General features: G+C 34.6%; 1 long non-coding RNA gene across 1 annotated transcript in view; it reads left to right on the top strand.

The window, feature by feature from the left end:
* The first annotated feature begins 3,941 nt into the window (after nt 1-3,941).
* The window catches only part of LOC146993237 (uncharacterized), a 294,463-nt gene continuing 271,212 nt past the window's right edge, over nt 3,942-27,192 (top strand). Inside the window, exon 1 of the long non-coding RNA XR_015038518.1 lies at nt 3,942-5,617. This is a non-coding gene — a long non-coding RNA (uncharacterized LOC146993237). The remainder of the gene's footprint in view (nt 5,618-27,192) is intronic.

The following is a 27,192-nucleotide window of genomic DNA, read 5'->3' as shown; positions in this document are numbered from 1 at the left end:
ACCTAATAAATACCCGAAGTAACAATGACTGTTGGGCATGTTGCCACTCACACATGTTTGAAAACCAAGTTCGCGGGAAGAATTCACACTATGATTTTTGGCAGCATTTTTAACATAAATTCATAAGCCTGAAAGAGATAGTCGAATTTTTCAACTTTTGCTAGTACAGTTGTAGAGTCATTAGGTTAATTGGAAGCAGAAAAGATGAAAAATATGCAACCGATTTCACCGGGAATCGAACCACGGACCTCTGGAATACCGGCCCAGCGTGCTACCGTTACACCACGAAAGCACGCTAGGGAAGTGGGAGAAATACCTTATACACTTCCCTTTTTAAAGGGAGACTAGGGTTTTAGGGGACCTAGTCGTCAAATCCTGGGTGCGGAGAATCATCATCCACAACCCTTTTTAGTTCGGGCGCCACTTGTAGAGTCATTAGATTTATTTTTGAAAGAGAAAAAATGAAAAATATGCAACCGCCTTCGCCGGGAATCGAACCACGGACCTGTGGAATACCGGCCCAGCGTGCTACCGTTACACCACGAAGGCATGCTAGGGAAGTGGGAGAAATACCTTATACAGTTTTTAGTCCTTCTCTACAGTTTCGAATAATTTTAATGCTATCCCGAAGAAAAGATGAAGCAGAGGCTTCTTGCATTTTTTATAATGATAATACTAGAAGAGATATAGTATATACTACAGAATTAAGAATACCTTTTTTTATCAGCTGGCATATAATCAGAAAATAAAATAGATAGAATAAATAGATAGGAAAAAATAGATAGAAATAAAATAAATAGTAGAGTCATTAGATTTATTTTTGAAAGAGAAAAAATGAAAAATATGCAACCGCCTTCGCCGGGAATCGAACCACGGACCTGTGGAATACCGGCCCAGCGTGCTACCGTTACACCACGAAGACATGCTAGGGAAGTGGTAGAAATACCTTATACAGTTTTTAGTCCTTCTCTAGTTTCGAATAATTTTAATGCTATCCTGAAGAAAAGATGAAGCAGAGGCTTCTTGCATTTTTTATAATGATAATACTAGAAGAGATATAGTATATACTATAGAATTAAGAATACCTTTTTTATCAGCTGGCATATAATCAGAAAATAAAATCTCCGCTAGTGTTAATTTTCCGATATTAAAGTGATTCGAAGCTCCACACAAAAGATATTAAAAAAGTATACCAAGAACTTAAGAATATACCGATCATAATACTACATCTCTTCAAAAGAAAAATTTGAAGATGTAGATCACAATGATTTACCAGAGGATATAAGTATACAGAAAAACTTCTTTGTATAAAATGCATTCAGTTACATGAATGCTGCATCAGTTTTATACGTTCATGTAGCCGAATTTAAAACACAAAATTATCTCTGTCTCTTTACCGAAATTCTTCGATTCTCAATCAATCAATCGGAGTCTGTAGTAGCTTTCTCGGAAGAAGTCAGATTAATACACTGATAAACGTCTCTAGTTTGGAAAACCATTCTTCAGTTTAAAAGGCTACTGACAAGAGAACTTCTAGGGCTGACCTAGGGTAATGAATTTTAATCTTCTTTCAGTTTAAAATCAGTATTTCTGATATATTCAGCATGCAATTCAATTTCAACCGTTTCTGATTGAATATTTTTGCCAGCTAAGTAGTGTAGTTTTATACATTTGTCAATTTTATCATAGCAAATTACTACGAATAAACTTCATAATATTAATTGTTAATATATTCAAGCTTACCACAATCCATATACACATGATGAAGTTGTATTGAAGTTCTTTAAAATCATATTTTTAGAAATTTGTCAAAAGGCCAGTCTTTCGTGCAAAGGATGTTCAGGGAGGTGGTGATGTGTTCAGTTATGGCAAAGCACATGAGGGCTATCTGCCTAAGGGGGAGGGGTGCCTTCATGGAGGACTTCCTAAGGGAAACTGGCTCGTATACAAGTTACACATGGGGAAAACCACAAAAACGCGCATGCAGCCAGCCCGTTCGCGGGATTCGAACCTCGGACAGAACTACCAGTGTTCAGCGACTTTACCGCTCGGCCGCTGGTGGGCGGATGTTCACAGAAACTAAAGCTAGTATGCTTCAAATGTGATACATTTAATGCCTTGACGGTTTTCTTCTTTTTACAGGAAAATTCTATTTCCTTTCAGAAGCAATAAATGCTAAATATTTCCAATTACATTCTACTTAAATGTGAACAAATATAATTGAATTTTTTTCTAAATAATGCTTATGAGAACTATCGGTGCATTCGTGGATCGAGATCACCAAAGACCCAACAGCGGCTGAGCGGTAACAGTCGATGAACACTGGTAGTTCGGTCCGAGGCTCGAATCCCGCGAACAGGCTGGTTGCACGGGCGTTTTCGTGTTTTTCCCCGTGTGTAACGTATTATTTGAGACAGTTTCACTTAGAAAGTCCTCCACAAAGGCATCCCTATCCTTAGGCAAGTGTAAATGAAGTTTCAGTTCTTATTTCTTAAGATTGGGTTTATGGGATATGTTCTTAAGTCTGGTTACTATGCATTGGATTAAATGTTACTTGCTTCTTTCTCTTCTTCTTTCATCTAAAACTTGCTAAAGGAAATTAACTATATTTATTCTAAAGAGGATAGTAAAACAAAAATAGATTCCTTGCATCATCCCGCTTTATCTGTCAGTAAATTTAAAGCAAATTACAAAGCTCTGCGTGGTTTATCAATTTTAGATTCTGTTAAATTTAATTCAATCATGAGTAGACTATCAGTCCAAAAGTACAGAAATCAGTGATTAGGCTGTAGTAGTTAAAGTTAAGTTTACTTATTGCTCGAAAATTAAAAAAAAAAAATCGTGAGATATTATTATTCTGGTTTTGCAAAAATCAGAATATTATGAGATGTAAAATTAAAAAAAAAGACTGAAAGTATATTACAGTGGCATAGCGAAACTAAAGTGATGATAATTATTCGAACAGAGATGAGCGAAAAATTTATTCGTTCTTATATAATACGTGAAACTAAAACTTTAAAATAATACCAGGCGTTATATTGTTTTGATTATTTTAAATAACAACAATATCCGAAAAATATCTTAAAATTTTCTTATTTTTAAATGTATAAAAGTGTGTAATGCACATTAAACATCTAAAAGAAAAACATATCAAATTAAATAATTTAAATTACTAATTTACTAATTTAATACTAATTTTGTAAATTTCAAATGAATAAAAAAACTTACGTAGCAATTTAGATAATAATTATTAAAGCAATATATGCAGTTATAAACTAAATAAATAATTCCTATAAATTAAGTGCTCAGAGGAATCTGAGGGTAAGATATTTAATGCTTTCTTATAAAAGAAAATAATATTAGTAAAATACATGAAATCTTAAATGTTTCTAGAGAAAATATTTTGATGCATTTATAGAAACTATTAGGTATTTGTTTCGAGCAGGAAATGTGAAAACTATGGAAAGTCCTTGGAGGGATTCGAACCTCCCGATTGCCAGCTGGATGTGCACTGAAGCATCACACCACTGAAGCACGGATAAGGAAGGAGGAAATATCTTGCATATTTACTTACTTTTAATAAAGATATAAATGTTAGCTGATATAGAACTTAAAATATAAAACATATATTGTTACCAATTTTCTGAATTCATATCTCAAAATTAATGGCAAACGTTTCATTCTTAAACAAATGAATTAATCTGCCATACAGTTTAATGCTCCTTTGTGTATAATGATGTAATTGAAATTATAATATAGAAAGCATTAATCTCCATAGAAGTTTCTCCTTTTTGATTACTTTTTCTTTTCCTTAAGAAGAGTGTTTACTCACTTCGAGTGCCATCATTTCCAGCGAGTTGTGTGTCACACGGATATCGGTGACATTGCGAGGAGGTTAATAATACGGGTAGCAGCGGAACAAGGTAGTGGAATCACTTAACGCTGCACAACCACTTAAGACGTTTAGTGAATGAGAAAACAGAAAGTTGTAAATAACCGATGAGTCACTTAACAAGCCGTGAATCAGACAATAAATGCTCCACCCTCGATAATTACCGAACCTGTTCCTCTCCCGATCCTTCTCCTGACAGCTACAAAATTAACCCTTATCAACGCCTTGCTTTAGTGACGTCACGTCGCACAATTTCACCCTCACCCTAGTTCCCCTCTTCCTTCTGATTTATTTCCATCTTCCCTCTTTGAAGAACGTAATTTACTGTTTTTTAAGGTTATCGAAAGTGTTAGTGAAAGATTCGCCATTTCATATCTAGAGATTTCAAGTGTTGTGTGAAAGACAGGATGAAGGGAATTCGTCCAAATGTCTCCTCTTAACTGGATTTCCGGCAACGAAGCTAAAACATTGTTACTCCCAACTGACGAAAGAAAGTAAGGACAATTATCGTTTGAAACAAAATCACAAACCTTTATGTGATGGATTTATACTGCTTCTCTTTAAGCCATAACTATACAGTATACGTAGTGCGATCCGGAAGAAAAATCTAATATGCAACAAAGTGCTCATTATAGATGTAAAATGTTGTGCGTTATTAAAAGAATAAAAGATCACGTGTTCCCCCTCTCCAGTGGCCAATTGAATAGCATGTATTGGAACTGCCGAGAATAATGGATTTATTCTGTGGAAAAAGGAGGAAATTCGCATCAAGCAAAATATATAGCCAGACAATTGTAACAGCGATTTTGGTGGCTACCAGCATGGCCATTATTTTATGAAACTGTGATTGTGTTCCAAAATTTTACAGATATCAGACCTTAAATAGACTATCTTTGAGCTTCAAGAAGAATGTTGTCAGGCATTAGCGTAATTTCTGTACACGAACTAGTTACCCTGATCTTTTTAATTATATTCTTACATTTACTGGACTAATAAATTGACTCGAATTATAGTTATCATCACAGGAGTTGGTTTGAATAGGAATTTAAACGCTGATCTCAACTTCAGGAGCACTAGAATAATTATCCGTTTCAAATACTTACTATATACACTTTATGATATTTAATGTGGGGCACTTAAAAGTGATAAAAGTGAAAAGTGTTCTTGTAGTAGATTAGGAGCTCTAAAGTTAAGTATTCTCAACGATCAAGTCATAACCTCCGCTGCCCTTTTCTGTCTTCTATTCTTGAATGACGGTTATTAGGAAGCCCTCAATCTCGATGCAAGCTCAGCAGCAACTGCCAAATTACAAATGCCATCAATGCCCGAGTCAATGTGTATGATCTACCCAAATTATGCTAATTATCTCAGGCTTTACTCGTGCAAAGTGGCGCTTTGTAACCAATAGGAAAATTCGAGGCGCCAATTTTCTTGATCTGTTGCATGCCCAACTTGGCCTTAAATATGCAGGAGAGACCCGTTCTGCTGTGATTAAAGAAGAAAAGATGAGGAGAGGATTGAGACGAGCTTTAAGAGGGTCTGATAAACGATAGATCGTGCGTTAAAATGGGATACAGTTTGCCTTTTACAAGTGAAAGAGATTGGATACCCAGTCTTCATTCGAGAAAGACTTACTTTCGTTATGCATCTTTCTCACAGAAAATTCAGTTCGATTTTTTTTTATCAGGAGACGAATAAATGCGTTCTTCCATAAGTATATGTTAGGTAAGTAAAATTTTCATATTTACAATGTTGCAATGTCATGTTGTAATAGTATGTGAAGAAATAAATTCTCTATTTCTCAGTATCTAAAATGATACGAAACGTCTAAGCATTAGCCTAATAATTCAATCGGATGTTTTCTACTAGGTAAAGCTACGCTTTAAACAGATGGATATCTCATAAAGCGTTCAGTTACTGACGTGAAATATTCAGGTACTCACTTATTAAAGTCCGTAGAGGACTGCTCGTGAATTCAATCAATTTAATCTGAGAGTTAAAAAGACTGCAAGTGAAATAAATAGCATTTATTACTAATGCGTTTTAGAAGCATTTACGAATTACTTTGTTAGAAATTTTCTCCTTCATAATATGAGAAAACGAATTTTCAGGGTAAAGTATTTTCAGAGAAATTGTAAGAAACATTTATTCGTATTAAAATAATCAGACCTACTGATTATATTTAAAAAAGATATTTTATATATTGACATTTTATAAATTTTTAATTTATGATATTTCCATCAAGAGAAATAACCAACCGTTATTTTGTCTTAATCGAATTAAGAAATCTTTTCCTGCCACCATGAATAGACCCTCGGCTTTTCAGGCTGCAGTTTAATGCCTATGGTGACTGATGTACCGCAGCCAGTAATTACATCCTTTTAACTATGAATTTTCTTATTTTCATATTAACTGTATAGCATTATAATGTATTTCGCTTCAGGTAACATTTCTTATTTTAATGAGAAAATAAATTGTTTACTTTAAGCATTTAAACGCTTGTACCCTTTCTTCACTATGTAGTGGCAAACTGAAAATACAACAAACGGAAATATTTCTATGAAACGGAGATAATTAATTCTGAATTCGTGTATATTTATAATGAATTTTTCATTTTAGTATTCCCCTACCATCAAATTTAGAAATGCTAGAGTTAGATGTCTCATATGAGATAAGGGTAGGAAATTTCTTTCTCTCTCTTTTCCTTCCTGATTTTCCTGATTTTTCTTTACCTCTTGAAGATGTATTCGTGTTTTCAGTTTACAATAAAATTATTTCCACCGTCATAAATCAGTATTTCTGCAATGGACAATGCATACGATTTTTCATTTATCTTCGATGCTATAAAAAGTCCATTGCTCAATACAACGTTTAGTTAGTCTTTTAAAAAAATCACTTAATCCGGACGTCATAACAATCTGCAACAAGTATGATTTAGGGTCATAAGTGCCATAAACAAAATAAATTTCCTAATACCATATAAAAAGAAGTCGATTGAAAAAAATTCTAACTTTACATCTTATGCACATTACGATCGCATACATAATAAAATCTAATGATGATATTTACAATGATGATGATAATTACAACTATGATGATGATTATAATGAAATGTTTAGAAACGTATAAATTGCAATCTAGACTTTGATGAAACTCTAGTTTTCTCTCTTGTCCTGCGCTATAGCTGCAGGATTAGCTATTTGCATTTTTATTTTTATTTTAATACCAATTTGCATTTTTATTTTTAATACCAATTTGCGTTTTTATTTTTTTAATATCAATATGAATTTGAATTTTTAATTTTGTTTTTAAAATTTTTGTTTTTATTTTTCGTGTTTATTCTACTAATGAACTCTTATATTAGTTTTGATTGTATTTAGCTACAATGTTAGACCTTTTATTCACGGTTGCAATTATTAATATTGTTAGGGAATTGCCTTTTTTTTCCGATTTAATTTTAATTTTGTGTGCTTTAGTTTAATTTATATATATAGAGAGAGATAGAGATTAATTTTGGTCAAATAGTGATATACATTTTTAATATTTTTTAATGTTTGTATTATTTTACATTCGGAAAAGAAAAGCCGAAACCGCTTTCGGAGCATTTAAACTTGAAACTCTATTTGTAGTGAATTTTAATCTTGTTCAACAGTAAGCATTTAGTTTTGTTTCGAATAAGTAGTATATTTGTAAAATTATTATAATTTTAATGGTTAATGTTTTTAAAATTCTTAATGAATTAGAATGTGTTATTTGATTATGACAAAACACATGGAGTTATTTACCTGTGGAAAGAAATACTTACGTGGGAAACTCTCTAAGAGAAACCCGCTCGTATTCCCGCTACATATGCGGGAAGTCATAGAAACGTTCAATGCGATCAGCCCATTTTGAAGGATGTGAGCTATGTTCAATTACCAGTGTTCGGTGTTTTATACATTCAGCAGTTGCTTGGCCTACTATATAATTCCAAAGAGCTAAACAGAAAACTGTTAATAATTGCATTATTTTTCAAACGCATTGCATTGCAATACTGTCTAAAAGTTTGCTTAGAACCAAATTTATTATTAAACATTCTATTTTTATTAATAAAATTCTTTGTACAAGAGCGCAATCAAATTCTAAAAATCTTTTATGCTATTAGTTAGTTACACAAAACTGAATAACTGCTTTACAAACTTGAATTTAACTAAGCAAAATGACTTGAGATCAGCCTGATAGCTTCATCCATTTCAATATTAACATGAACATTGAAATGGCAGCAAAATTATTTGAGATTGTTCAAGGCTATATAATTAAATCTATTCTTTTTCTGTTTGAAAAGAATTTTCTGTTCTTGCTTATAATCTGAAAATGCAAAAATTTTCCATTAGTATCTGAAACCATTTTATGTATGTTATCAGTTAAAGTCGATAGATCTCAAGTAAATGTAAAATTATTTACGCAATCTAGAGATCTGAAAGCGCACGAAATTTTTCGAGTTACCGGGAGATCCAATTTATTAAAAACATAGCCCTTATCTCATACGTTTCTGAGAGCAGTTAAAAGAACAGAACGATAAAAAATTGACCGGTCAATCCGACGAGATGATGCCTATGCGTGTTCTGCGTGACATTAATTCCAACGTTGAAGAGTGTCCCATCATAATTAGTGTCAGGAAATCTTTATTTGGGTAAACGTTGACCACGCGAATGGACACTAGAGGGACAACTGATTACGCACGGAACTGTAGTCCAACAACTGTTGCGCTTTATACCTTTCACTGACATTTTTTAAAGAATCTAAAGACTAGGTGATTTAATCTTCCGAGCAAAATTTGATTAGTGATTTTGCTCGACTGCAAGAACTTAGATTTTCTGTTTTCTTTGTTAAACTTTAATAGTAAATAGCCTAACGAATATAGAAATAATTTATAATTTAGAAGTAGAGAAATCTTCTGGGAGACACAACATGCTTTTCGAGTAATAATCTAATATTTGATCAGTGTTGAAATTCGTTAAAATTGAGTACAGTTCCAAGTTTCCGATATGATTATGAGTTTAATACCTATAAACTGATTCTACCTCCCAAGTTGCAAGAATACATATAAACAGTAGGTGATAGACAAGAACAGGGTAAAAACAATTGCTTAAAACAAAACATATATTTAAAAATTTGTTGTTTGGTATGTTTGATGAAACTCTATGTCTTATTATAATACCCATCGCTCATGAGAACAAAAGTGTCCGCAGCCAAATAAGTAGTTTTCTAGAGTCTTTCAGCTGTAATTAGGCTGGTAGGTCCTAGGAAAAGGGCACCTAGGGCGAGACAGCCGGGCCCGAAATAGGCAGTAACCCGAGAAAATTGTGAGAAGCAGAACTTCTATTGACCTTAACGACTCACCCGCGTTTCAAGCCCTTCATCGAGCCATCTCTACCTCTAGCCGCCGTCGAAAGATACGGAAAGTTGCCCCCCTAATCCCCCTAAAACTTCTTTTAGCAAAGTCATTAGTCTCAATTTGTAGCCGACCTGAAAACAAGAAGCCATTAATGAAGCCGTGGGGTAAAAACAACTTTCTTTTTTCTCTCTCCCCGTCAGTTTTCCTTACTATTCCAGCAACGATCGACAGCAAGGCGTCTGTCCCTCGGGCTTTTATTGCTGGCCACAGCTTTCTCCACTTCACTAGCTTCAGCATTCGATTAAAAAAAAATATCAAAAAGAACGCGGATACCATATTTGAATTTACGCATATTGCACGTGCCATACAAACAGAGGTAGCAGTGGGGTTTGTTTACCTTACGGGCCATTAGCACATTACCTTCCCTATCAAGGAAAAAAAAGTCTTCATTAGATACGTATCTAAATTGCATTTAAAAAAAATATTACTCGAAGGTGCAGCAGAGTGTGTTTCAAAAGAAAATTGCTTTAACACTGTAATCAATTAAGGGAAATAATTGTTTAAATATTTATGAACAATTCAAAGTTTTCTTATGTTCCTGGAAAGCTATCAGGCTTACCTCTAAAGAGACAGTAGTTAAAGCCGAGAAAGAGAAATAGTTGGGTCCGGAGTTCGACTTCAAGCGGCGGAAGGCGTTGGTTGCTGGTGTTTCGCATGGTTTTCTCCTTTGCGAGTAAAACGAGTCAGTTTTCTAGGAAAAGTCTCTAATAAGGTATCTCTTTTTAAGCGGAAGAGGCCTTGAGTGTCTCGCCATAATTAGTTAAATAAATTTAGTTGAACCTTTCTCTAGGAATGTCATTCGAGCATTCTCTAGGGAAAGTGTGACTTAGTAACATTTGGAAAAGTCGATAACGTACTTTACGTGAATCACTATTAGACTGCCCAATAACATTTTCTTTTGCTAATAAAGTCTGCTTATTTTTGACAGTATATAAATTTTTCAAAATTTTTGCCTTGAATTAAAATAAAAAACCTGATATTACTTTTTCCGGATGCAAATAACCTTTTTTTTTTTTTTTTTTTTTTTTTTTTTGTTAATTAAGCACGCTTTTTAACCAAATGGGAATTTATTAAGCTTTAAATTTGTACGTTGCCAACTTGAAATGCAACATAAACGTATCTTAACTAATTTATCTTAACTAATTTGAAGTGAATTACTTCAAAGGCGTCATTCCTTAATTCTTGAAAAACAAGAAAAAAAAAAAAAAGAAAAAAAAGAAAAAAAAAAAAAAAAAAGGTGTCTTTGAACTGTTGAATAAACAGGTATTCTTCTGCAGTTAAGTTTTGTATACATTTTTATGCAATTTTTATTGTCTAAATAGAACAAATGTTAATTAACCATAACTTTAACTATGTGGAATGAGCTGCTGAAGAACCGATATATCTCATATAGTCAGTTACAAATAAGTACTACATGGCGGAAACATCTCAGTTATTCCAGTTATGAGAACTTCATTATTAGGTATTTTATTCTGTTTTGTTGAAAGCAAAGATTTTACTTTTACCTAGAATACTAATTATTTCACAATTCTAAATATAAGCTAAAAAAAAATACGGTATCTCAATCAGTTTGTAATACCATAAGCAATAAACAAAAATATTCAAATTAATCTCTATCAACAAACATATCCTTGTCCCTACAGGCAAAACAGCCGCAAGACGATATTTCTTTATTCGGATGTTATTTTTCTTTCGAGATTAACCCCTCATTTCAACTGGCGACTGTTGTATATTCTTTTGCTTACATAAGAGCCCAGCTGAAATTTTGGCATCTTTGAACAAAAGGTCCATGACAAATCTTGGCAAACATGCGACGTAGCTCTAAGCAGGGGGGATGACGTTGAAGATTCTATTCTCCGTAAACCTTTAGCCGGGGTTGCAAGACACAAAGATCACGCCAAAGTGTTTTGGACTGGCGCCTCAAAAAGAGAACTGACCCGAAGTTTGAGTCCATTCACAGCTGAAGGACACACTGTGAGCATCATGTAAAGTTAGTGGAAATTCTCTTGTCTGGTTTCAATTTAGAATATTATGAAATTTCATTTATGAAACTCACAGAGAGAGAAATAATTAATGCACGAAATTTTAAATGCATCGCAGACTTGTAAAAGCGAAGTTTTGACGAAAAGAGGTGTGACATAACGAATATTTCGTTCAAAATCAGTGTTCTGTTTTCCCGTCACCTTTTCAAAGAAAGAGCCTCGGGATTTAAGTAAGTAAGAGCAATTAATAAAATTTAAAAAAAATAGCATGTAACATCATAAAACCGCAAAAGTATTTTATTAAAAAAAAAAAAAAAAAAAAAAAAAAAACTTTTCGACAGATAAATAGAAAATTTTAATGACAGATACACAGATGCGGATTTTAATGATTGATCGACAGATAAATATAAAATTAATTTTGATCTTAGTATCAATACAAATTAATATTCCAGGGTTTTTGACAGAAAGCGCTTCTTCTTCGGTAGCAAAAAATTACTAATACAGTGGACTCTAGTCTGGGTACGGATTATCCAGCTTGCGGATTGCACTCAGTGCTATGCGGAAAGTCTCTAAACAATACACACGCACAAATTTAAGCGCGGGGAAAGTCTTTTATTAATGCAGACATCTAAGATTTATCTAATTTTGAAGAAGTTAAAATAATAACTGAAGTTATTACTATAACATATTTTTTTTAAATACTTTGGGATACAAATTCAGTTGTATGCCAAAAAATTTAAAAAGTAAAATTCTTCGAAAATGTAGATCGCGAAAAATCGAGGAATGGTTCCATAGTTGCTCTACTGAACCGGAGTTTGAATGTTTGAGTGATGCAGATATCGTTTCAATTGTCACAAGAACAGGAGAGGAATAAAGCATTTTTTCCTTCTTTCGGCATGACTTCGTAATGTAACGGTAGTACACTTAATGCGTATTCAAGAGATCCAAATTGGAGTCCCGGCTAGGGCATTGCTCATTTTTCACGACTCCAGCCTCAAAAAGCCTAATGACTATACAGAGGCAGAGAGTGATACTGAAGATACAAGCGAAAAAGATCCTAATAATTCATTACGTTACTTCCGAAAGAGCAATGACTGCTATTAAAATACTATTGGAATTCGTCGGCAAAAAGAGATTCGCATAAAATAACAGTATTTCGAAAAATGCGCAGCGAAATCCGACAGATATTTAACCGTTTTAAAAAGCAAAGTAATTACGAAGTAATTTTTTAAGAAATAAATGCATAAAGTATGCATAAAAACTGTTAACTTGATTATCCAGGTTTTTCAGTTACCCGTGATTTGCTTCTCCGGCATTAGCCCGGATAATCGAGAGTACACTGTATATAAAATAATATAAATTTATCACAGCTCGAGTACTTACCTTATCAATCACAGATTGCTTACCAGCAACCAGAATGAGTTACAAATGGAATAAATGATAAATCAATAAAACTTAAAATCAATCACATTTTCAGAATTTGTTTATTTATAAATTTGAAATTCGTATATTAAAAGAAATATTAAAGGGATATGAAATTATTTTTAGGGGCCTCTCTCTATGGCATTACTTCAGACTTATGTTTGAGTTAAAAGAAATTTGTCCCAAAACTTAAACACTGCTATATTTTGTTTCCTTTTAACCTTGTTCCCACATACTACATCGGAGCGATATGACCACCGAACGCTGATAGTTTGACCGGTGTTAATATTACAGTGACAGACTGGCTGAATGAAAGTTTCGTGTTTTTTCCACTTGTGTAACGTGCATACACGTCAGTTTTCCTTAAAATAGTGCTCCTCTTCCTTGCCAATTTCAAGCATAATCCAGTATTTTTAACTTAATTAATTAATAATTTTTCGTTTCTACATTTCCAAAGTAAAGTGCAGTTTGAAATAATTCAGTAGAATCAGTATTTTCTTTTCTTTTTTTTAATAAGTGCTTGCGTAGAAGTAAAGATTAGATTAAAGACTGTAAAACTTTCAGCCTATCTGCCTAGAAGGAAAAATACCTCAGTGCGGCTCCTTTCGAAATCAGCTACCATATATTTTCCTTATACACTTAGTAAAACAGTTAAAACTCTAGTCAAGTAGTCAGCTTTTTCCGACGACAGAAATCGAATCTAGCACGCAAATGCAATGAAACGTATTGAATTACTACTGAAGTAAAAAAAAAAAGTAAGGATATCTACAATCTGTCATCAAGGTCCAAACCCATTTAAGAAATTAAGTCCCTAAAGGGTATGTAACTATTTCGAGAACACATTAAAATGTGTTTATTAAAACTGCGTTCAATTAAAACTGCCTGTGTTCATTAAAACGTGTGTTCATAAGACTCTTCCTTGAAAATTCCTTTAATTTAGTAAAAATAGTTCATGATTTATGTTTCTATAAAGCAGGGTTTCTAACAAAATCAAGGGGCTACGAGAGGGAATTTCAAGGGATGTAATAAAAATGTTTAGTTTCGTTTAGTGACAGTTTCTTCAGCTATTGATTCTCTAGGGATGCTGCAAATTTTGTAAGGAATGCGTATAGTATAATCAGACATTTATTAGTGTACGAGATAAAAAGTTTGGGAATCACTATTTCAGAAAATGTTTTTCATACTTTTACAAAATTTTAGTATTTTTCATTACAATAAATTTTTAGCATCAAGCACTTGATTCAGTTCCTTTTTGGTGGCGTAAGTATATGAAGTCTTTCCGAAAGGACAGGCGATAAAGAGCCTCGTCTGGAGCTCTTAGAGGATCTCCTCGGTGACTTGGGAGCTCCTAGTGACTTGTGAGCTCCCAGGGCGTGAACTTGAACCCTCGCTGCGTGCTGCCCGCAGTGTTGACGGAGTCTGCCTGCTGAGTTCCGCCTCCCCCTATTCGGAACTCCCCCCATCCTACATCACATCAGCCGCTAATGGGGGCATCCAAAAGAGCATCCCCTATGCACTAAATGTCTATGACAAAAGAGAAAAAAAAAGTTGCGTAGAAAATATTTGCCATTTGCTGTGATCTTTCTTTTTTTCTTTCCTTTTTATTAAGAGGGTATGCACTTGAAACATTGGTTAAGACTGTACATGACGCAATTGTGACCATTACAGAAAAATCATAACAGACCATCAGCGAGAATGAATTAAGTACTTCAAAACAGGATCTCATGTATTGAAACGCAGAAAGCGAATAACCTCTGTTTAAAATCTGTTGATGGCTGTTAAGAACAGAAACTGTTTGTTTTCGCTCTTGTTATTTTAGTATTTGAATTCCTAACTTGTGTACTTAATAATTCATTAACTAGAAAATATACACTTCCTTAAAGAATACAAAGAAATTATTTTCTCGAAAAATTTCCATATACATAAACATTTCCATATATATATATATAAAATATTCCCATAAAATTAGTAGATATGATGCAAATATAGAATTTTAAAAACATCTTATTTATCAACTGGTAAGTAGTATTTAAAACAATTGCAGTTCAAATAAATATCGGTATAAGTTAGTGCGTAAAATCTTCATATTATTCCTTCATAATATAAAGATTCATTTGAAAGTAATTCCTTTATGCTTAAAATGTTGTGCTTTTAACTACAATTTTTACGAAAAGAATAGGTAAGCTTATTTAAAACAAGCTTTGCACTCGCATTCTTCTATTCAACAACTATTCCATTTGAATCACACATGGAATCCATCCATTGAGTGAAAGAACATGTCTTTGCATTGGTGTCCATTTAGGTCTTTAGTGCATAAAATATTCCCGTAGAGATAAATCTGCAGAGATCGGAAGGCTTAAATAATTCAGTAAAGTATATAATTACTATCAATTTCTCTCAGGTTCATTATCTAAACGGAACGAGTTAACTACTAAACACCGTTAGTTTCGTACTAATTTCGATACTTTTCGGAAAGAACTGACGCCATATGTGTTTCGGTGATTGTGTTTATACGCATTAGCCCACTAGCGGCTGAGCGGTTAAGTCGTTGGACACTGGTAGTTTCGACCTGAGTTCGATTCCAGGCAAACGGTATGACTGCATTCACGTTTTTGTTGTTTACTCCATGTGTAACGTGTATAAGAGCCAGTTTTCCTTAGAAAGTCCTCCACGATGGCATCCCTCCAATTAAGCAGATACCCCTAGTGTGCTTTGTTGCAATCTCAATAAGCCAAACATAAATCTTATGCGTATCGTAAAAGAAAGCTAGTCATCATCACAACATCTTTCACGAAGATAATATTCCACGGCCAGACCCGCAATGACCATTTATCTTATTTGCCATATAATCAGTTAGCTTAATTTTTAGTCTGGCTGAATGGGGCTTCTGTAGTCATCCATAATAGCCTAAATAAGATTACTTTAGAAAGACCTCCATGGAGGCATAATCATAGAGAGATAGTCTTTGAATTCATGTGCCTTAATGTAAAGTACCATAACATAGCGTGTCTATCAACTGCACGTCTTTTAATTAAGAGGGGTGTTATCAGTATACCAACATTTTTGAAACAAAACACAGCTTTTCGTTTCCTTCTTTTAATAGACGAAGGGGATCCCAGTAAAACAAAAGGCTTGAAAAACTACGGGGGAACTGCACGACTTCATTTTTACCTTCCTGACAATTGCCTGATATGTTCTTTTACTTTCCAAATTAAAATTTTATCTAGCTTTCTAGCTGAACGATTTTAAAGCATTGAACATGCATGTTTGACTTATTTCCATATACAACTAACGTTAACATATACAACTAACGTTAACTCTTCTGCTAAGAAAAATTTGATAGTGGTTAGCGAAGCTGGCTGCCGTGGCAAAGGGCCTGGGCTCGAATCCCAGAGAAGGTACGGATGTTTGTAAATGTACAGTGTCTGTGCGGCAAGGGGCATTCTAAATATGCAGCTAGCCAAAAGTTCTCTCGAGAGGTTGCTGGTAGAGGAAGAGGGATGGGAGACTCTCGGACCCGTCCCTCCCCTAAGTGCTCTCCATCAAAACTGGGGACGGAACTGAGCAAAGCCGTTCTGTCATCTGTATGGTGCTCAAGGCTCTTGCCAACGGCAGGCGCAAACTTGCAAATTCCTCTTAGGTTCTCTTAAGTTAATCTCTTAGGTACATATCTCTTAGGTTAATCGAAACAAAACACTTTTTTATTAAGTTTTTTAATTGATTCCTTGCCATGATGAATTTTGTGGGCTTGTTCTGATGTTACTGTCAGATAAGTGAGGTAAATCACAACAGCACTTAATAGCTTTTCTGCTATCGATCAATACTCGCCAAACAATTTTCTGTAGCACGATATATGACCCGACTTTCTATTTCAAGTGAGAAAGAGTACTTTTGTCATAAGCTCATTTCGATTGCGGTAAAATTTCCCAAAACTTAAGAAACATATTTCTTAGGTTAATCGAAACAAAACACTTTTTTTTTATTGACTATTAAAACCTTTTATTGATGATACTTACATTAATACTAAGAAAACGCTTACAAGGAATGAGAACAACACATTTCATATAACAGTGGCCAAAAGGTAAAGTGCATGCGTATATAGTCTTTCTCAAATTGCATGTATTTGATTTGTCTGTTGAAAACTGCTTGATGGATGCTGTTCTATAACGAAAAGTTCCAAAGTTTTTTCTATTACATATTTTAGCTTCAATTTGGCTTCAAAGCGTATAATTCATTAGTCATTTTCTCAAAGTCTCTTGAAAGGAGGTAAATTTTTTTCAATGTCGTTTTCAAGTAGTTCGAAGGCCCTTACAGGGATTTAACAGGAAGAAAAAAACTTTCGTGCAGCTGATTTTAAGGGGATAGAATATTACTCGTGCAAACTGATAATTTTTTTATTTTATCAGCAGTTGGACAGCACTGAATATAAGCATAGACTACCAATTAGTAATTTATTTATTATTCAGATAAATATACAAACAAATTATTTTCTTGAAAACTTTTTCTTCTTGTTATTACTTAGCATAATTTGAAAGCTTAATTAATACATTTTTAATCTTAATGGATTCAAAGCAGGTTCCGTTAAAAGGAAAACTTTGTTTAGTCCGATTAGTTAACCAGCTAGTTAATAAGCATTTAACAAAAAATCGTATTAAATCTATAAAAGGCAGATAGCTCTCGAGTTCTGTACTAGAATCAAATATTCCCAAATTAAATTTATACAAATGAGCAATAGAAATAATTATATTCTTCTCTGAGTTGGCGTAAATCTGGAGAGCGAAAAAGCTAGCTATATTAAAGGGTGTGTTTGGTTTATTTGATTACTCCAAAACATGCTGAACCTAGGAGAAAGAATGCCTTTGTGGAACGATTTTTAAGAGAAACTGGCTTATGTCTATGTTACACACGAGGAACATCATATAAACGCCGATGTAGCCAACCTGTTTGTGTGAAATCGAATGGAATCGAACCCAGCTCGAACTACCAGCGTTAATCTTCCTTTACCACTTGGGGCCTGCTCTATTAGAGGAGAGAAACTATCAAAATTAATAAAAGTTCATTGCTAGAATTTTTGTATAATATATAGCATTTTATTGACCTTACTTTTTAAGAACAACGATTAAAAAAAGTTAAAATGTTTGAACAGTGCTGAATAGTTTTATTCTTGTCATGCAATATGCAGTTATTTGATCGTTTAAATGGACTTTGAAGATTCGTTCCGTATTAAGATCAGTATCAAGCAAAAATTTCCTAGCATGATCAGTGTGACTGAAAAAGTGTTAAGAGTCATTTGTTAGATTCTTTTGTCTGTAGACTACTTTTAGGCTTAATATTAAGTAACAAAATCTTAATGGCATTTTTTTTTAACCATAACGAGAAGGAGCTCTACATTTCCTTCATTGACTTTTCTGCTGAAATTTTTCTCAATCCTACGGCAAAATAAATACCATTTATGAGGCTTATACATGAAACTAAACTCAGTTTTAAGCATTCAGAATCAATAGAACAGTAGAATATCAGCAGAATTTTTTTATGTGTCTTCTTGCAATTTCCTTTTTTTGGGGGGGGGAGAAGGGATAAAAGTGCTTTCTTTCTAGATGTTCTCTGAAAAAAGAAAGTTTGCATAGCCTTTGCTTTCAGCTGTAAACAAAGTTAGTAAATTGAAGAATTAATTTCGTAGAGCAGGGAAGTATGTAACTTCGCACTTCCATATTTAAAAATAAAATGGCTGTATTTATAGCAAATGAAAATTCACTATGCTCTATAAAATGGAATAAATATTATTTCCACGAATAATGGATTAGATTGCATTATTTAATTTTAGCAAAGCACACGAGGGATATCTGCCTAAAGGGAGGGATACCTCCGTAGAGGTGTTTCTAAGGGAAACTGGCTCGTATACACATGGAGAAAACCACGAAAACGCCCATGCAGCCAGCCTGTTCGCGGGATCCGAACCTCGGACCGAACTACCAGTGTTCAGCGCCTTTACCGCTCGGCCGCTGGTGGGCCTCCACGAATAATGAAAATACGAGTTGAGCTCTGAATCATTCACATATACATATGTTATTACTTTCATGTAGCTAATAATGATTAACAAAGATTCAATTAAACAAAGAATTTATTTAAAAGTCTCATAAAACTGATGCCTTTTTACTTCCTTGTACGAAGTAAAGGAAGTATTGTAATCGCGAAAATTTTCGGGTATCATATTACAACGAAAATATCCATTTTGACAGATATCGAATGCAGTTTAACGATGTTTTTGCGTGGCATCTGTACGTAAGAACAGAAAAAAAGGACTCTTTTTCCCAAAAACGGTTGCAAATAGGATTTAAAATTAATTCAGAAGAGATTTTTTTCAGTGACATCTGTACATACGTATGTATGTATGTATGTATCTGGCATAACTCAAAAACGAGCAGCATCAGGACGTTGAAATTTTGTATACAGGACTTTTATAACATGTATTTGTGCACCTCCCTTTTCGGTTGCAATCGGCTTCATCTAGCTATAGATATATAGAGTTAAAGATTCTAAAGTTAAAAGTAAATTGGAGTCAAAGCAAGGTTATTCTTCAACAGTATTAATATTAGCAATCGTGTATGAGATGTTTAACACAAAATCCAAACATATCAAAATAAAAATAAAAATTCATAGTAGTACAAACTCTAAAAATAAAAATGAAAACGCAAAAGGGAAAAAAATACTAGATAATAAAAATATAAAAATAACAATTAATCTCCTTTTACTGAAACTCCAATTCAGAACTCATTTGGAGAAAATTAATTAAACCTTCACAAAAGTCTATTAATATGTTTCGAAAACGTGTTTCGTTCTCCTGGTTCAGTTGAGATCAAAAACCGAAAAAGAATCTACTAAATTTTCATTTAAGACACTAAGATTCATATAAAACCGAAAACTCGAATTTCAAATGTACCGGGATTTCCACTACACGCCTTTGAAACATTTGGTAAAACGAATCAAAGCATAACATATTGCTAAAAACTGAAAGACTCTGAAAAATATATCTCTAATGAAATTCGAGGAAATAAGTTTAAATGAAATGCAAATAAAAAATGAGTATAATTTAATATTCCGTACAAGGAAGTCATGTGGTGTATACATCAGATTTTTATATACCGTTTTATATGTGTATATACATATACAAACATGCTAAAATAAATCAAGTAAGTTCTGATGAATTTTAATTTATAGTGACGTTGAGAGTATTGGCTTAGTGTGAAACTTGGTTTCTTATTAAAAGAGCTTACGTACCACTCTGATCGCCGTACCACTCTGAAGAGAAGAGACTAACGGCTAATGGCCACGTCGATAACCAAGTACTAGTCGGGAGGACACACAGTCTTCTCACTCACACATAGACACCTTCTTGTCTTCTACTACGGGACTATATAGCGCTGAACTTTACGCGTCTTCAGCACTAAGCAGCCGCAAGGGAGAAATATAAATTTCCCAAAAAGTTCAAAATAAAAAAAAAAAAAATGTTGTAAGAAAAGAGCTAAACTCCGCAATAAATTTGATAGCAATAGTACTATAAAAGAAATTGTAACATTTCCGGAACAGCCAGAACTTTGTATTTTAAAGTAAAAAGATCATGATACATTGAAGTGTAAGAGGAAAGAGAAAAGAACGAACAAAAGAATTTTAAAAATAAATAAAACGAGGCTCTACATATCTCCCAACACCATTTCGAGGGTTGTTGCCATGAGATAATGTAACAGAACGGATATATTTCTAAGTTTCTAAATTACGCAATAAAAAATTTAGTATAGCCAAAATTTGAAACAAACAAATTTGTATTATTTTGCAAAAGAAGTCTGTTTCATTAATGTAGTCTAATAACTACATGACTAAAAAGAAGTATATTGTTTAATTCCGACCAAAAATGCAAAGCATAATGGCTAATAACTAAGCAAATGGAGGAAATCCGACCAAAACTGCAAAGCAAAATCCTGTAAAAAATTAAAATAAAATACACAAATCAACAAATGTAATCTGTAATACATATCTCAACAGAAATAAATGTACTGCTGATTATCCAAAATTCTACACTATGAAAAGCATAACTAATTTGGTTAAAATTACAGCCAAGCTTAACTTGAAGAACCCGATAAAATCAGTGTTTCGTCCAGTCTGCCATAATTGACAATAATTCCTGCGAAACGTTTCAGCATTATAAGACAGACACTTTGGATGTGTGCTTGGGGTATGTCAATCGAGGCTGTTTCCAAATGTTGCTGTTTGAAATGGTATATCCACGATTTACGATTCTTGTCATGCTAGACTACTCGTTTTCCGAATATCTACCAGACAAGTTCGATGAACATTATATCAGCCAAGGCAGGAATATGAACACTCAAGGGAAAGAGTCATTACCTAGGGTATTTTCGCCTTTGCATGTTCTAGCACATCTTCCGAGAGACAATCCACGTGGGCACAGCCCCCGCAGTCAACTCCGGGCTTTGTACATGGTCAAGTTTTTATTTTCTAGGACACCTTGCGACACGGGTCACCACTCCAACAGTAAAATTCGCAGGCTGATACATTGATCATACGTAGGTCCTGACACGAATTCAGTCCCCCTTGAGAGGACTGAATGGAGCCAAACCCTTAAAGGTCATCTTAATAATATCTGTCATGTAGCGCAAGACCACAGCCAAGAAGACGACAAGACAGCACCATATGGTGTCTGACGAGCCTGATCCTACCATCGCCAGCGATAGTTCTGGTCTTCTAAAGACTGATCTTATACCCCTGATACTGAAGTTGCCTAGATACAGATCCTAATCAGCAAGTAAGATAATTCTTGCCGTCGATCCTCGGGCTGGGAGCGAATCATGTAGAAGTGCGAGCTGGTGGGTAATGAAGAGCAGCGGAACGTTGTGTACCGCATACAATCCCGCATTATCCTGTTTGTTTAATCTTAGCCATACGGAAGCCTTGAAGATAAGGGAAGGACAACAGGCTACATTGTAGAGTCATTAGGTTTTTTGATGCTGGAGACGTGAAAACTGAGCACTGCCCTCGCGAGACTCGAACCTGGACCTCTCGAATACGCGCCGAGTGTGCTATCGTTACACTACGAGGGCATGCAGAAAGGAGGGAGAAAATACCGTATAACATAACTTCAAGTACGTAGCAGTAACCGTTGAGCGTACTGGGAATGTGTGTTAAATGGAAGAAGGAGTAAAATCCAGTTCTTGATAATCTGGGCAAATATTTTAGGTTTGAACTGTTTGATTACTAATTGTATTAAATATTATATACATACTGTAAACGTTAGAGCATCATTAGGGGGGGTGTTAGTTTACTAGTTTAACTATTGGACTAGCACTCCAAGTTTTACAAAAATCTATTCAAATATTGCAACGATACTCTAACATTTCCAAAAATAAATAAATACTATTATAGTTAATACAATTATTTATTAGTCAAGCAATTAGAATTAAATATATTTTTGCAAATTATCATTCATATCTCAAAGAATTTAAAGTAAGTATTATCAGGTTCTGTGTTCCTCCTTACTTGCTGTGGGAACATTAAATGACCTGACTCGGAACAGGGAGCTTACTAAAGCTATGTTCAATAAATGTGGGAAGTAGACAATACGCACAAGAAGGGTATACGAAACCCTTTATTTTTCTCTCTTTACAATGAATTCCGGACTTCGGAATACAGAGACCAACCACTTGTGGTCTGAACGTAAGAATATACAAATATTAACTAAATTCTAACTAAACTAACTTTGGATTAATAAACAAGTGTCTACTTGAAGATTGGCCGTATATTAGCAGAAAGGCCGTATGTAGTACAGAGGACTGTTAACACTACGATACGTTTAAAATTATCAAGGGGATTAAACCTCTGACCGTGAAGGCAACCAGCAACCGAGTAAAACTGCTATGTCAAGCGGCCTGCTCCTAATCACTCCCTCCTCTCTCTTGCTTGGCAAAAAGCCACAACTTAAGTACTTGGCGTTCGCAATACAAATTTGCTTAAATAAGTTAAAGCTTTTAATTCTGGCCGGAAGTAGAAAATAAGAAGTGATAGTAAAGATTTAAAATAAAATAAACGTTAGTAAAACTTAAGATCCTTACATACTTCCCGCCAGAGTTAATTAGTTTGAAACTGAGGTCTAAAACGACCTTGTTGAAAACTTTTAGCTCTAGAATTTAACGCGAGGCCAATCTTTTACAAACATTTCTCACTAGAAACTAGAAATTAAAAAAAAAAATCGTTTTTTACATTATCAACTTCATGGACAATTACTTTTCATCTGTACTGCATCTAAACAGGAGCTCTTAGTTGAAATCTGGTTCCTTCCAGAGATCTGGAAGGAAAACTAGTTTAATGAAATGTTACACAATTAAATGGCAAGTAACATGAATATTCATATTTCTCTTAACATTCTTATTTCATTCATGACTTTATTTAATTCTCTCTCCGTGCTCTCTGACATGTGTTGTAAAAGAAAACACCAAACACGAACGTGTTTATATACAAGTGTTCAACACTACCGCCTGCAATCAAAACACTAATGTGTTAAAATTCAACATAACAAGACCTCATAACACACCTTATATTCATCTCTAAACCCTGAGGTACTATTCTGAAAGTGGCTAACTCTGAAGTGTAGCGTCAGAGAGCCTAACTACATTCATTGAACCTTTAACACATATTCAGAATAATTTTCTCTTTTTACAGTCACACGAATAAGTTAAAAGTTTTTGGCATTACTTTCTCTTTTAACATATCACAGTATTTCTTAACGCTTAAAAGAACAGTTCACATTGTATATAAGAACATATTAACATGCCGTTAATTTTACACATTTTAAAACATACATTAGTAGTACATTGTTAACTTCTATTCTTTTCCAAGCAAGTGCCAATTCTTCTACATTGAAATACTACATTTCAAAAGTCTTTCAGACTAAAACTTCTTTCTTGCCAGAATCTTTTAAATAAAATTTTATACAATAACTTTTACAATATTCAAGTATTTACACATTCCTATTATATATTAATTTTAGTTTTACTCGCGAGTAATTGAAAAACATAATACCAAAATAGGTAACAACTCATTTCTCGCCTTTTTGGCGATAAAGGTAGACCTCACATGAGGTAAAACGTCTTGAATTCTGCCACTTGCAGTAAGAATGAAAGATTAACTTAAGGTCTCAAAGTAACATAAAGTTTTACTTATCTTTGTGATATTCGGACATTCTTTTTTGTGCCCAGTCCAGGAAGGTAGCAAAGACTAGCGTTTGGTTCATCTTCCTTCTTTTGCGGGTTCGCCCTTCAGTTCCTTCCTCTATGAGCTTTCTTTTCCTTCCAGTTCGGTCACCCTTGAAGACCTTCTTTTTAGCCTCTGCCTGTGGTCTTGGCCGTTTGATGGCAGCTGGTCTTGGCGGAACCGGGACACTTCTCTCACGTTCCTGCTTGAATCTCGTTGCTGGCCGATCAAATTTTCCTTGTTTCTTTGCTTCCGCAGCAGGTGTTCCTTCCGCAATTCGTCCACATTTGCTGCATAGACTCCTGTCCGATGGGTAGATCTTCCGTTTGGGAGCCGGGTTATAGGTGCCGTTATTTCTCCTGGCTCTCTTTGCATTCGTCGTACTTCTCCCTTCTTCATTCTGGGGGTGGTCGTGCTCTCTCTTTTCTGGTCGGTGGAACGGCTTCTTTTTCTTGTTACTTTCAATTTTCCAACGGGGAAACTTTCTTTTCAATTGCTCCTGCCTCCTAATGGCTTGCCCTTGTGATTGTCGTTGTTCCACCTCTGCAGCTTTTGCCTGCAGTGCCTGCCGTGCCGGATCCTGCAAAAGATCTTTAAATATTTGCATTTTATTACGGCCATAGAATGGTTTTATCTGGTCAATGTTTGCGGAGCATGTTTCACCATTCCTGGCTTTTAACACCACTACAGCGTGAGTTATTTTTCTATGACATATGGTCCTTCAAATCGTGGAAAAAATTTGGCGGTTTTATCTTCTGTTGCTGAAGAAAGTGAATGCTTAATTTTTAATACTTCATCTCCTACTTTATAAGTTACTCCCCGTCGTTTCATATCGTAATAAAGTTTCTGTTTTCTCTGTGCTACTTCAGTGTTCTTTTTTGCTTCTTTAATTAATTTTTCTATATCACCCATTTTAAATTCTGGGGCTCTTTGTTGAACATAAAGTAATTTATCTAACGGCGTTATAATTTTTCTGCCTAAAAATAACTCAGCAGGAGTTTTGCCCGTTGTATCATGTTTTGCGGTCCTAAGGGCGAAAGCTAATTCATTGACATAGTTATCCCAGTTTTTATGAAAATTTTTAACATTACTACGGATAATTTTCACTATATTTCTATTGACCCGTTCCGCTATATTTGATTGCGGCAGACACGGGACCATTTTTAAATGACGTATGCACAGTTTTTGGCACATGTCTTCAAATATATTACTTACAAATTGAGGACCATTATCCGATATAACTTTTAGGGGCGCCCCGTATTTTAAAATATATTTATTTAAAATAGAATCAGTAACTAATTTCGCGGAGCCTCATTTTAAGGGAACAATTTCGGTCCACTTACTAAAATGATCAACCATAACAAGGAGATAGCGACTTTTATTTAACTGACTTTTTGGGAAAGGGCCCAATAAATCGATGCCAATTATTTCATTTGGAAATTCGGATTTAATGCTATTTAGAAACCCGGCCGGGCGGAAATTAATACAATTAACTGCTTGACATGTTGGGCAGGAGTGGACATACGCCCTTGTTAACTTTTGCAGTTCAGGAAAGTAGACTGCCTCGCGTACGCGTTGGATAGATTTTCGAATACCAGCATGAGAAACTAAAGGGCAGTCGTGTAACTCCTGCAGGATGTTTAATCTAAGACTAGCTGGGATAACAGGTCGAAATTCGTTGTTGGAATTTGTAGTTTTTGTATAAAATAATAGACCATCTATTAGTTCGTAATGGGCCGCCCTATTTCTTATCGCCACAATATCTTGGTGGCTAAAATTTTCAGGATCCTTTAAATACTCATAAATGTTTCTAAATTGAGGATCCTTATCCAGTTCCGTTATTACAGTTTCTCTGGAATTTATTGTACATGCTGTGAGCATTGCCACCTTTACAGTATTACCTTCTTCATCTAATTTTATTCTGGATAGGGCATCTGCTACGATATTTTCCTTTCCGGGGGTGTGCTTGATTACCAGATTATACTCTTGTAACTTGAGTGCCCATCTTATTAACCCTGAGGATAAGTTTTTCCCTGAGTACAATCTAGTTACCGCCGCATGATCAGAATACACTGTTATTGGCGCCCTTCCAAAATAGACTCGGAACTTTTGCACTGCTAATAGAGCTGCAAGTGCCTCTCTCTCGATCGCGGAATAATTTCTTTGTGTTTGATTTAAAGTTCGACTAAAAAATGCCACGGGCTGCTGATTTTGCGAAAGTACCTCTCCTACCGCATAATCCGAAGCAACCGCTGAAATTTGTAAATTCTCATCCTTTTCAGGAAATTTCAAAACAGGGGCTTGCGTTAATGCTTGCTTTAATTTTTCGAAAGCACTACTGGCTTCGGCCGTCCACGAGAATCTTGCCTTTTTCCTTTTTAATTTTAACAATGGTTCAGCAATAGCTGCAAAATCTTTTATAAAGGACCTATAATATGAACAAAGTCCTAGAAAAGAAGAGAGCTTCTTCGCCGTATTTGGCGCCGGATACTTTTGCACAGCGATTATTTTTGATTCGTCTGTCTCGATTCCTTTCTGAGATATTTTGTAACCTAAATATTTTAATTCAGGGACTGCAAATTTGCGCTTTTCGACATTAACTTTTAGACTGGCCTCATTTAATAATGAAAACACCTGCCTTAAATCCTGTACGTGTTGGTCGAGATTATCACTAGTAATAATAATATCGTCTAAATAGATAAATGTGGACTTTCCAAGAACAGGCCTTAGCACAATGTCCATACATCGCTGAAATGTTGCCGGTGCCCCTGAAAGGCCAAACGGCATACGCAGGAATGCACAAGTGCCAGACTTGGTTATAAAAGCAGTCTTAGGCACATCTTCCGGTCTAACCCCTATTTGAAAATAACCAGTCGTTAAGTCTAAAGTCGTCATGTATTTGGTAGAAGTTATGTTCCTTAGAATTTCTTCAATAATAGGTAACGGATATACCGGATATTTAGTCACGGAGTTTAATTTACGATAGTCAATCGCAAAACGCCACCTTTTTGGATGTGTTACTGGATAGTCATTGTTTTTCTTTCGTAAAACAACCGGGCTAGCATAACTACTTGAGATGGGCGTTATGATCTTTTTACGTAACATATCTCTAATGTACCTCTCTATAATTTTTTCTTTATTCTTATCATATCGGTATGGTTTGTGGCGAACTGGCAGTGAATCTTCGGTGTCGATACTAT

Source organism: Stegodyphus dumicola, chromosome X1 (genome assembly GCF_044657685.1).
Source record: "Stegodyphus dumicola isolate Sdum_Otavi_A_Nest chromosome X1, ASM4465768v1".
Taxonomy (NCBI): domain Eukaryota; kingdom Metazoa; phylum Arthropoda; class Arachnida; order Araneae; family Eresidae; genus Stegodyphus; species Stegodyphus dumicola.
The sequence above is the reverse complement of the archived record's forward strand: the minus strand, read 5'-3'. Positions and strand labels throughout refer to the sequence as shown.